This window comes from Cyprinodon tularosa, unplaced genomic scaffold (assembly GCF_016077235.1).
Source record: "Cyprinodon tularosa strain WSP-4 unplaced genomic scaffold, ASM1607723v1 ctg848, whole genome shotgun sequence".
Taxonomy (NCBI): Eukaryota; Metazoa; Chordata; class Actinopteri; order Cyprinodontiformes; family Cyprinodontidae; genus Cyprinodon; species Cyprinodon tularosa.
In genome coordinates this window covers 185677-197686 of record NW_024039616.1, presented here as the reverse complement: position 1 = coordinate 197686, position 12010 = coordinate 185677, and the positions used below count along the sequence as shown (strand labels likewise).

Sequence of the window (12010 nt, the reverse complement as noted above, 5' to 3'; positions counted from 1 at the left end):
TCAAGTCTACATTCAGATAAGACCTGGAGATATGTAAGGGAAATGCCAACATGTCATTTCTGAAGATTGCCACTGCATTGGACCCCAGATTCAAGGACCTTAAGTGTATCCCCAGAGCAGAGAAGAGTAATGGATGGGCATTGATTAATTAATAAAGAGAGGGTTGCTGCAGAGAAAGTTATGGAAGACAAAACCTCATAGCCACCAAAACAAATGATGACCCTGTTGGCTACTTCATCCGAGTCTGCGTCTGAAAAGGAAGAAAATCAATTGAGAGTAGTGTGCATCGCTACAGAGCACAGGCACATATAATTTCAGATTCCTGTCCATTAGAGTGGTGGTCCAAACATGCAGGCTCACACAGAGGCTGGCTCTATATGCACAGAACTATTTGGCCATCCCTTCAACCTCAGATCCCTGTGTTTTCTCTTGCTGGCCACGTTGTGCAGAAATAGAGAGCCTTTTTATCTTCTGAAAACATAAATATTATTGTGTGCCTTAGAAACTAGCTTGGTAGAAAGGAACAGGGAAAAATCCGGTAAAACATGCACTTTATGTTGTAGTCCCTCATAAAGGAAGTTTCAATTGTATTTTTTTGGTAAAGAATGTCCCGTCAGAGGCAATAATCTTTAATTTATTATTACTATTTACTTTAATTCTTTATTTCTTTTTAAATTTTTTTAAGTTTAGATTTACACAAAATGTTATCAATAGGTGCTGATGTTAAGTGTTTGCATGATAAATGTCATGGCTGTTGGGATCTGGAGGTTTGTCCACTTTCTCCACCAGAGGGCGCACGAGATCTCCTGGGAGCATGAGCTGAATGCTACACCTGTCTTCAATCTGCTCATCAGGAGACTCCTTCTTAAGGAGGAGGAGACTGACACTCTAGTGCCAGAGTGTTAGCCAGTAATGGTACAGCTAGACCTGAACCATCCTGCCTGATCATATCTCTGTGTTTTTGCGTGAACCTGCCTGATTCACTTTCTCTCTCTCTGCCTACAGAACCTGACCTGTCTGAAAACCTGAAACCTGGAAATGACTCTATTCTGGAATCTGCCTTCCTGCATTCGGTCAGTCTCTACCTTAGCCCTCAGCCCACTGCCTGCCGACAAACCTCTGGACCCTCAGGGTTATCCCCCTTCCTGCTGATCTGTTCCGCCCCTGAGCAGGTATTAACTCAATCACCTGACAAACTACTGGATCCCTGGAAATCCTCTAACCTCTCTGTTCTCCTTAGTGGTGATCCTCCCGAGACCAGTCGGACCAACCCAGTTCCAGTGCACATTTGTAAAACTCTGTCAATAAACCTTTAAACTTTTTCTCTGTCTCCTGAGTGTTCTTTGCATGTGGGTTAGAAATCTCAAACCCATCATGACAATGGCACTTTCATTCACAGGGCAGAACACTGAAATAAAATTGCACTAGTTTTGCTTTCATTCTTGGAATTTTCATATACAATGCGATTAGTCTCGATTAAATCAGGCAAATTATGCAATTAATTGCGATTTAATATTTTAATTGTTGCCCAACCCTAATAATTGCATTATTGTAGTTCCTTAATATGCTCTTCAGATTTTTGGCAGAAATGTAACCCTTGTAAAACCGTAAATAGCAGAGATTTGAAATTTGGCACACTTGAAACAAAGGCTGTTTTAATATCCACCCTAACCCCTAAATCCCTCAGTCCCTATATAGAGCGGGGACTATGTAGTGGAGTTTATAGTGGACTCAATTAACTGATGTTTGGACAGATGATCACTACGTTCGCTCACCGTTGGTCACTTAACTCTGCCTTCGCATACAGTGCACGGTTATGTTATCTGTCGCGGCTGACAACGGGCTGCTGTGACAACAAATCCCATAATGCTTTGTGAGGAGAGCTCTCCTTGCAAAACATTCCGGGATATATCTGTTCGTCTATTGACCATAGATGATCACGACTTTTTATGGTGCATTGTCGGAAATTTCGAGTCCACTACCTTTTCATCCACTAGACATTCGGACACTCATCTAAAATGGCGTAACCACTATGTAGTGCCCTATACAGTGGTTAGGGAAGACATTTGGACAAAGCCAAAGTCTGTTCCCAAAAATATTTGACAGTCAAATGTTGCAACTATTATTTCCCAAACTGTTTAGATTTAATCAGTGCTTCACTTTATGAAATAGGAAATATCCATTTGGCTTCTAAGCTGCATCTCATTCACTGTCTGAAGCTGTACAAAAAAAAAATTGTTTTGTATGCACTCCGGTTATACAAAAAAAGTCTAAGTTATCAAAGCCCCGCCTCAGAGAACGAGAAGTAACTTTTTTCCACTTGGAACGATCCATCTCTGTCGAACTCAACTCCTCAAGTAAAGATTGTGTAAGCAGACAGAAAACATGTTGTTCAAGGTTTGTGTGAAGCAGTTATTCGTTAAAGGTTGAGCATACGTTTGCCTCTCATTTCCACTTACATTTTTTTAATATGCACCTAATTCATCAGAAATTGTCCTTGTCCGACCCCACAAAGTAATCCACAACAACATTTAGTGGGCATGGCTTAATTTTTCAACAGCACCCCCTTGAATGGTAGGTAATAAAAATAATAACAAAAATCAGTCTTGCTCTATCCAAGGATTATGAAATGTGGAAATTTATCTCATCAGCATCAACCAAAAATTCTCTTGAAGTAGGGTGGCCAGATGTCCAGCTTTAGGGCGGAAAGTCCGGATTTTCATTGCACTGTCCGGCGTCCGGCGCCGCATTCAGTCGGACGTGTATTTGTCCTCCTTTACCCCCAGAATCCACATACTCCGTCAGCACTCCGCTCTGCTCACGTACGGAGTACGGAGTACTTGTCTGTCATGTAAATCAATGAGCGCTGTTCCACATCCTCCGCACGTCAGCGTTCACGTACATCCTCTCCGTCCTTCACCGTCAAAATACGGAACTGAGCTATTTTTTTACTCCGGTCATTTAAGATCAAGACCCGCAATTGCAATCGCACCAAACAGGAAAAAGAATATAGAGAAGACCCGGTTTGTCAAATTAAATTATAGTAAAAACAGGTCGGTTACTAGAAATTAGAGCATAGTTCGTATATATTCCCAAAAAACTAAGAGCAATTAATTAAATAATTGGATGCAGACTATTGGTGCTTCAACAGACCAGGAAGAGGTTGTGAGATTCTAGAGCGCATCTCACAACTTTAAAAGAAAATTTTTATTGCAGGAATGGATGAAGAGATGATGAGTTTGGAAGCAGAGAACAAACAGAGTTCATACAAACTATGGATGATCCTAGTTATCCCTGTTACAAAAATCCACAACAGAAAGAAAATATTTGGGCAGAAACTGAACATCTGCTGGATGATGGTGGGATTTTTTTTAATTGTCATATTAAATTAAACATTCACAGGGTTTGTACAGGAATGAGTGACTCTAATTTAATGCGATTAGAAATAATTTTAATGCCATCAACAAGTATCATGAACACAAGTTATTAGTTTACATGAAATAAGGAGCTGTAAGCACAGTTCCATGACTGAAGTTTGTATGTATGTGTATATATATATATGTATATATATATATATATATATATATATATATATATATATATATATATATATATATATATATATATATATATATATATATATATATATAGAGAGAGAGAGAGAGAGAGAAAGAGAAAGAGAGATAGATACACTCTAACAAATAATGTAATGGGTTTACTCAAAAAGATATGTTTACTTTTTGCATGGATCTTTTTAAGTTGTCCTAACTTCATTGTTAATTGAGTAATCGCTACTAGTCCAGCATAACAACACCAACTTAAATAGCCACATAAATACAAAACTATCTCAAGTTGAATCTATTTATTTTTTTGTTTAAATTATTCAATTCAATTCAATTCAGTTTATTTATATAGCGCCAAATTCACAACACATGTCATCTCAAGGCACTTTACAGTTCAACCAGATCATACAGTCAAATTGATACAAAGTTTCTATCTAAGGAAAACCAGTTGATTGCATCGACTCATTGACTCAAATACAATCCCTCACACTAAGCATGCTTGTAGCGACAGTGGAGAGGAAAAACTCCCTTTTAAAAGGAAGAAACCTCCAGCAGAACCAGGCTCAGTGCGAGCGGCCATCTGCGGAGGCCGACTGGGGTTCAAGGAGACAGAAGCAGAGATACAAAAAGCAGCTGTAAAAGGCGGCCCCGTCCAGGAAACACACAGCCAGGCAGACGAGCTCCAAGGCAGCTCCCATGCCAGAGGATGAAGAGAGCACATCCAGTTAGTCACAGTCAGAGAAACAGGACCACACCTGAAGACAGGCCGATCTCCAACATCTACAAACAAGGGTGTTAATGGAAGCAGCACAGCTGATGTTTCTTTCCAGGATGACGTCACAGCCAAACAGGAACAGACGAGGCAAAGCTACTCTGAGGAAAAGCAGAGAGAGCAGAAGGTTAGAGATTGAACTAACAGCTTCTGCAGAATAGGAGAACAGAGAGAGAATGAAGCAGAATGATGAAAAATTCCTTATTGAATTGTCACATTGGTTGTATCTGATATATGTTTCAGGTACAACAAAAAATTAAGTACAATGACCATGTTTTTATATATATATTCAAGAGAAATCAAGTAGTGCTTACTTAATTAATTAATGAGTATTCCTTAAAATTTTGTTATCTCATCATTCCAATTTAAGTTGTTGTAAATGTTTACATAAACATTTTCAACTAAAAAAAGTCCATGCTAAAAGTAAACATATTAATTATATGCAACTAATTTTTATCAGGTTGAGGGAAATAATGAACAGGAACCATATTTCACAATAAAAACTGTTTATTTTATGAACATTTTGTACAAATTAAGTGCAAATATTTTAATAACAGCACCATTGAAAACTTGCCATTTATAATTCTCTTATTTCATAGCTGTTTAACTTTCATTTCCATCTTTAATGATCTTTCTGTTTCAATTTTGGTCAATATTTTGTTTTTATGTGTTACAGTGTAGTTCTTTACTGTGTGTGTAGTGTCTTTATAGTGTGTTAGTGTCGTGTAGTGTGTCACAGTATGTAATGTGTGTAGTATGTGTTTACAGTGTAGTGTTAAAGTATTTAAACAGCTGTAACCAAGTTGAGTCAGTGACTTTAAACGACTGTGACTCTTACTGAGGTAGGACATTTCTGCATTATTGGCAAAATGAATGTGGCAAAATGAATGAACTATTTGTATGGATAACCATAAAGGCAAATATATCACCGCCAAAAACATTTAACATTCTGGGTCAGCTGAAAACAATACACTCACCAATATTCCAGCTCTCAAACATGACTATCAACGTCAAAGACCTGAATGACATGAACAGCAACCAGATGTGGGTTGAAAGACATTACACTGCATAAATTAGGAAAAGCCACTTGAACAGCAAGTCCATCACTGCACAAATGAGGTTCCCATTTTTTATGTTCAGCTATGAGGCTCAAAGGGGTTTCCTAGCAGCTTTTGCTTTAGAGATGTGACTTTTGGGCTGCATTTCTGACTGTCTAATTTAAGGAACACCTTCTGAAATACCTCGCAAGTGTACCTCAGCTCCCGTGGGTAGCTGAGGGCATAAATGAGGCCCATCAGCAAAGCACAGGGCCTTGGCACATCCAACCCTTGCAGGACCTCTGTGCCCTCTATGATGATGGTTGTGCTGGCTGGATCAGATGCTGTAGTACCTTTGGTGACTAGAATCTTCACCACCCGACTCTCAAAATCTCCAATTTGGCTCTCAGAATCCTGAAAGCAAGAATATCAGAAACAAATATCAGTATCAGTATATCATTAAGCTGGCACACTCAATACTATATATATAAAAAACATAAAATGTCCTGTAATGTCCTGGTATCTAATGACTGTGAGTCAGAATTTCTAAGACTAAAACTATATGTACAGACAATGTCCTGTTGATGGTGCCTGTAGCCACAGCACTGAAAAACATATTCTGGTTTTTACTTGTTTCTTGTTTTAACATAGTGAAAGGCAAACATATGGAAGAGTATTAGGGCCACTGGAACACAACATCTAAGGGATAATTTTTGACATTTTTCTGGAATGAATAAAAAGACAAAAGTACTCTCAATTTTTTTATTTTAAGTGGCCGTAATACTTTTCTGAGCAAATGTAGAAGTTCTCTTGAGAAAATAAAAAGCAAAACAAGTTTTTACTATATTTCTATTCAGGACATGTGCAAAGAAAAAAAGTTAGTTTGTCCCTTTAGTTTACTAAACACTGAACAAGCAGCAGCAAAAACAAACAAGGACAGGGTAGGGAGAGACAGATACTGGTTAGAGATTCACAAAGTAAGTATGAAAGGAAAGTTCCATTTCACTTCAACTTCAAGGTGTTGCAAAGGGATCCACTTTCACCTACCACATATTCAAAAAGACTGTCCTCATCTTCCCCAAGGTAGACGACTAAGCAGCGAATGGCAACCTCTCGGCGAATTTCAACTGTGGTGATCTGATGGAGGATTCAAAGAAAAAAGGTTAATTAGGTGTTTTTTATATATTTTTTTTTACAACAGTTAGTTTTTATTATCTCCTATTGTAAATAGCATATCAGGTACCTTCAGAAGTTCCATGATTTTCTGGATCTTATGTTTGGCAGCCCCTCCTCTTGACATCACCAATGGCATCAACCTTGGTATACAATGGTCCAGATTTGCCATAAATGTTGACTCCAGATTGGCAGTGGTTATTCTTTTATATTCTTCCTTGATCTGTGTGACACAAAATAGAGCAAGATGGTACAACAGATATTAGAAGTCATGTTCCTGCCAAACTACCTATTCTAAATACAACAAAATACTAAAATATTAACCTGCTCAGGAAGAAATAGAGCAGTTCCTTCAAGTCACTGACAGATGGAGCCAAGGTGACAATTTCTTGTCTCCGAGAGGAAAAGGTCCTGTCCATTTTCTCACTGATGATCTGGGAATTGTCTCTCTTCTTTACTTCACCTAGAAGTTCCAGTCTTTGTTGCTCAAGGTTTTCTTTGGTTTCTCCTAGTGGATGAGGTAGCAGGTAGTTTGCCTCACCCTTTCGAGCTTTCATCATGTTTTTTGCTGGCATCTTCTCATTGGCTCGCTTTTTTTGGAGAGAGTTAACCTCTAGCTCAGGGCACCCAAGACCCCTAAGTTTTGATCTATAATTGCCCATTTTAAATTTCAGTCTTTGTTGCCATCCGTAACATCCATTGTAGGACCCTGGTTCTTTCAGGCAAGGGTGTTTTTGGATCAGTGCTTCTGCTACATCAGCAAATTGTGCACTTGTAGGATAGGCAACATACTCAAAGATGCTTTCGGCTAAACTCTCAAGGATGTCTGGTAGAATGGCAGTGGAGCTGAGTGGGCATCCATCTTTATTGAAAGCTTCATTACCAGCTGCTAGGACAAGCTCCTTCTCATTGTGGAAACGTGGTATTGGAAATTTGGAGGGCCAAGATTTTGAGCGCAAATTTCCATGATCAGGTGATGACAAGATCATTGTATCACCTGATTCAGATGAAGCAGTACTGGCAGCCGGAGCAGAACTGCTGGATGAACCTCTGTCTGAGCTGCTGGCTGCACCCGCGTCAGATTTATCGAGGTCAGTTACAACAAATTGGAATGAGGAGAGATCAACAATATGGACAACCTTAATTGTGTCTTTATCTTTAAGATCTTTGGTTGATGCAAGAGAAAAAAATTCTCCTCCAAAATCAACATCCTTGTAATGTAAGATAAACTTCCCTGCTTCAAATCTATATTTCTGTTGTACAATAGACAGTAGCTCATCTACTGTCTCTGGTACTCCATAAGGCAGTTCAAGCTTGTCAATTATATGGTCTTGAACAATAACATGAAGTACAGCAGGTTTTCTTAGATGAGATGTTTGAGCATCTGTTAAGAAAAAAACAAAAACATTAAGTGACTCTAATATGGGACACAATATGTGAATATTGCAACATCTTTATCCAAAAGTTTTGCTGGCATACATTTCACATTTTTGGAGGCATGTTAGCAGAACCTCTTTACAAATACCATACCTGGAACATCAGAATCAGTAAAATCCATTTCCTCATTTATTGCATGCAGTATTCTTTCAGCAGGGGAAATACTTTCTGAAAATGTATAGCATAAAGAGAATAAAACAGTAAATACTTTCTTATCAGCGGCATTGTATCAACTTGTAAAAATGTGTCAATTTAGCAGTCCAGTGTATGCCATTGAGCACAATGTGAGTTTGTACCTTGGGATTGCTTGTTTGCGGTGAAATCTGCCATCTTTTGCTATCACTAGATAACACAAAGACAACGTGAAAAAAAATCCATCTATGGCAAGTAAATGAATCGCTTCAGGCCCCGTCCACACGAAGCCAAACTCTGGCCTAAACGCACAAATTTTTCACCAAACCAGCCTCTCATCCATACGAAGCCGGCGTTTCGGGGGTCTGTAAACGATCATTTTTTTATTCAGCCTTCAGAGTGGGAAGATTTTGAAATGCCGTTTTCGCGTTTCCATCTTTAAGCTCTAACCGCATTTTTTTTTAAACGCATGCGTCATAGCGTCGCCTCTAAACACGCATGCGCGACCAGTATCAGAACAACAATGGCACCGTACTGTGTTGAATGGTTGCTGCTCATGCTACTCACCCTGCTGTCGGGCTTACAACAGAATCTTCTTCTTCTGGAATATCTCCAGGAAGAACAGAGCAATATCGACCACATAGTTCAGCACCTGAATTTGACTGAACCACGAAAATGGACCCGCAGGGCAACCATGTATAAATATTAGTGCGCATGCCCAACATTTCGTCGCCTATTTTTGCTTTGGCACCACAGCGCTACTTACAGGCCTGGCATACATTTTGCAGCGTTTTCATGCATTCGTGTGGACGATCATATTTATTTTACGTCTCCGTCTTTACGACAAACGTTCTGGAAAATATTAGCGTTTCGTGTTCGTTTTGACTTCGTGTGGACGGGGCCTCAGAGTGACCATACGCTTCCCTGCAATGGTGTATGCAGCTAAAGGGAATATATCAGACAGCTGATATCACACATGACTTCTTGTCATGTGTGATTTAAGACTGGCCCATGTTTTGAAAGAGCAATAGCATTCCCAATAAATACAAGGCAGAATTTGCGCACAATGCACATGTCGTAGCCTGTAGTGTTTCAAAAGCTCAGTCTTAGTGGGAGTTTCATATTTACACATTTTAGAACACCAGTTCATTGTGAACGGGATTCAGTGAAAATGTTCTAAACAGTGCTTAACAATAAACCACTCAAAATGAATCAATCTAAAATCAATGGCTTGCTATTGAGCGACTGTAATGGCGGCGGGAAGGCTTACTTACCAAAGTGGCATGGGCAGCCACGTTGTAGGTTAATGGTCCTCCAGCAATGATTAAGATCCCCAAAGATGACTTGTCAGCTGTTCCAAAGCGCAAAAAATAAAATTCCAACACAGATAGTAGCTCTGTACAAACAAGCAGACACGAGTGCGTCGACTTTCCCAACCGGGTGCACGTTGAGTATCGTCTGCTGCTTGAGTAGCCACGCCCGTTTCAAAAAAAGTTTCAAAAAGATTTTTTGAGCTGAACCAACTTAAAATTTGAGACAAATTGAGCTGGTGCGCTTTAATGCATTCAAATTACACAGGAAAATGAGTCTGGATATTTTCTTATTTTTCAAGTTGGTTTATTTAGGTTAATCAAGCTGGTTACTTAGTTTAACAAATAAAAGCTGCAAACTTAAATGTTTATATTGAAATTGTGCATTTATTTTAGCTGAATTTACTACCCCCATGCTTTATTCTTTAGAGTGTAGATAGATAGATAGATAGATAGATAGATAGATAGATAGATAGATAGATAGATAGATAGATAGATAGATAGATAGATAGATAGATAGATAGATAGATAGATAGATAGATAGATAGATAGATAGATAGATAGATAGATAGATAGATAGTCACTTTTTAAACACCACAATGTATTAAATAAATACAAATGCTGGGAACTATTTTTTTTTTTACATCTCTTTAATATTTTGTTCTATTCAGCTACACCAGCATCATCTTTAAACAACTAAGAATTGTACTATAAATGTGACTTTACCCGATTCTTCTGTACACCTTAGTTATTTATTGATATTCCACACAATGTCATCCTTTTTGGTGCTACAGAAATGGCCACCCTATCTTGAACTAATGGTCTAAACCCCATAGGAAGTCGGCCATTTTGAATCAAACATTGCCCTGATGAAAAAAGGTGACAGTGTTAAAGATATTTATCAAAAATTTGCGGTTTGTCCAAAATGAGCTAGGATTTTTAGAATAAATAAAAAAAGCTTAAATCCACACAGAACACGAAGGGAACTTAGCAACCCAAACCCAGACACTTGTTAGAAAAATGCATAAAAATGAAGATGATCTGGCAAAGAGGAACTGCACAGGAGGTGTGTATATGGGAGATTGAAAATATTAATGGGCTAATAGGCTGATAGGGAGGAGGTGTGGGCAGAAGCAACAAGAAATGAGCAAAGGGAAAAGGAAATTGACCCTATGGGGCAGAAAAGAACAACCAGGAATAACAACAGGATCTAACTGTAACTAGAAAAGAACTTAAAATAAGCTAAAGGGAAATAAAACAAATGACTACAACTAAAAACACACAAATAAATAGATAATACCAAAAATGTGGAAAAGAGACAACTGAAAGAAATAACAAAATATGATATAAATCTTGACACAAACAGAATAATATAAAAAAAGCATAACCAAGAAAGGATGGAGGCCCAGGAAGAAGGGAAAGAAACAAACAAACAAAAAAAGCTTGGCATCTCGGCAGCAGGAACCTTGGAGTCTGTGATCTCCGAAGCGGGAACCCTGGAGGCTGCTGTCTCCGAAGCAGGAAAACCTGGAGGCCCCCGTCTCAGCAGCTAAAACCTTGGAGGCTCCCTTCTTGGCAGCAGGAACTTTGGAGGCCGGCGTCTTGGGAGAAGGAACCTTGGAGGGCGGCTTCTCAGCAGCAGGAACCTTGAGTGCTGACTGCAGCACTGGAGCCTTGGGGACCACCGATTGCGACACAGGAACCCACATAGAGTCGGTGCAGCTTAAGACCCACAAAGAGGTGCCGCAGATGAGAATGGCTGCCCACTGAGGGGCCTTGGAGATGAGAAGCATCAATGAAGGGGCCTTTGAGACAAAGAGCACCCATTGAGGGGCCTTGGAGGGTATGACTGAGGAGAAAGAATACTAAGAGGATCTGGCATTTAAAAAAGAACACTTTTGGAATCTGATTCTGATCAGGGGGTCTGGCTTGGGGACTGTCTCGCTAAAGGTTTGTGGCTCAAGGACTTGTTCATAAAAACTACAGGAGCCATCCCATATAGATACATGTAGACCAATTAAAATTCTACATGGTATAAGAGTATCTTATCGCACTGTATCAGGAGCCATCCACTTTTCATTTTGGATTGGGAAGTTCTTCATAATCTCTGTAACAACTAATAGAAGTAAGGGTTACAATATGAAGAAAATATGTGATAGTGAGAGATTAGTCAAGATTATAATTATAATTCAACTTGTTCAACAGTCAAATGCATCCTCTGTATATGCATCAGTATCTGTCACTGAGGACTTATTTGTTTCTATTTTTAATGTTTTATTGTATTTTTTTCATTGTTTTTAATGTGCATTTATCATTTCAGCTTTCTTTGTTTAACATATTATTTTTAAATAGTTATTTGTTTTAGGAAATGGATGGTAACACACATTATTACTATGTTCTGCACAGCTGCTCCCTTTAGATGGCGCCATCTGACTCTCTTCCACCAACATCTACCATCCACTATCTATAAAGTTTTATCATTCTGGTCTGATGCTACTAAGTTTATAGAATCCTTTTTATAAAAAAAAACCCTTCATGCTCACAGTCTTTGTTGCTGAAAAAACTGGTGCAGAGGTTGGTCTCAAC

The 12010-nt window shown here is 38.9% G+C and overlaps 1 protein-coding gene and 1 long non-coding RNA gene across 2 annotated transcripts in view; one reads left to right on the top strand and one right to left on the bottom strand.

Annotated features, from left to right (window-relative positions):
• The window catches only part of LOC119775054, a 218149-nt gene that overhangs the window by 177354 nt on the left and 28785 nt on the right, over positions 1 to 12010 (top strand). The gene's annotated exons all lie outside the window — the stretch shown is intronic.
• On the bottom strand, positions 7899 to 9465 carry LOC119775057. The gene is made up of 3 exons (XR_005279605.1): positions 9389 to 9465; positions 8076 to 8150; positions 7899 to 7929 (listed from the first exon to the last, which is right to left on the bottom strand). It is a non-coding gene; the product is annotated as an uncharacterized LOC119775057 (long non-coding RNA).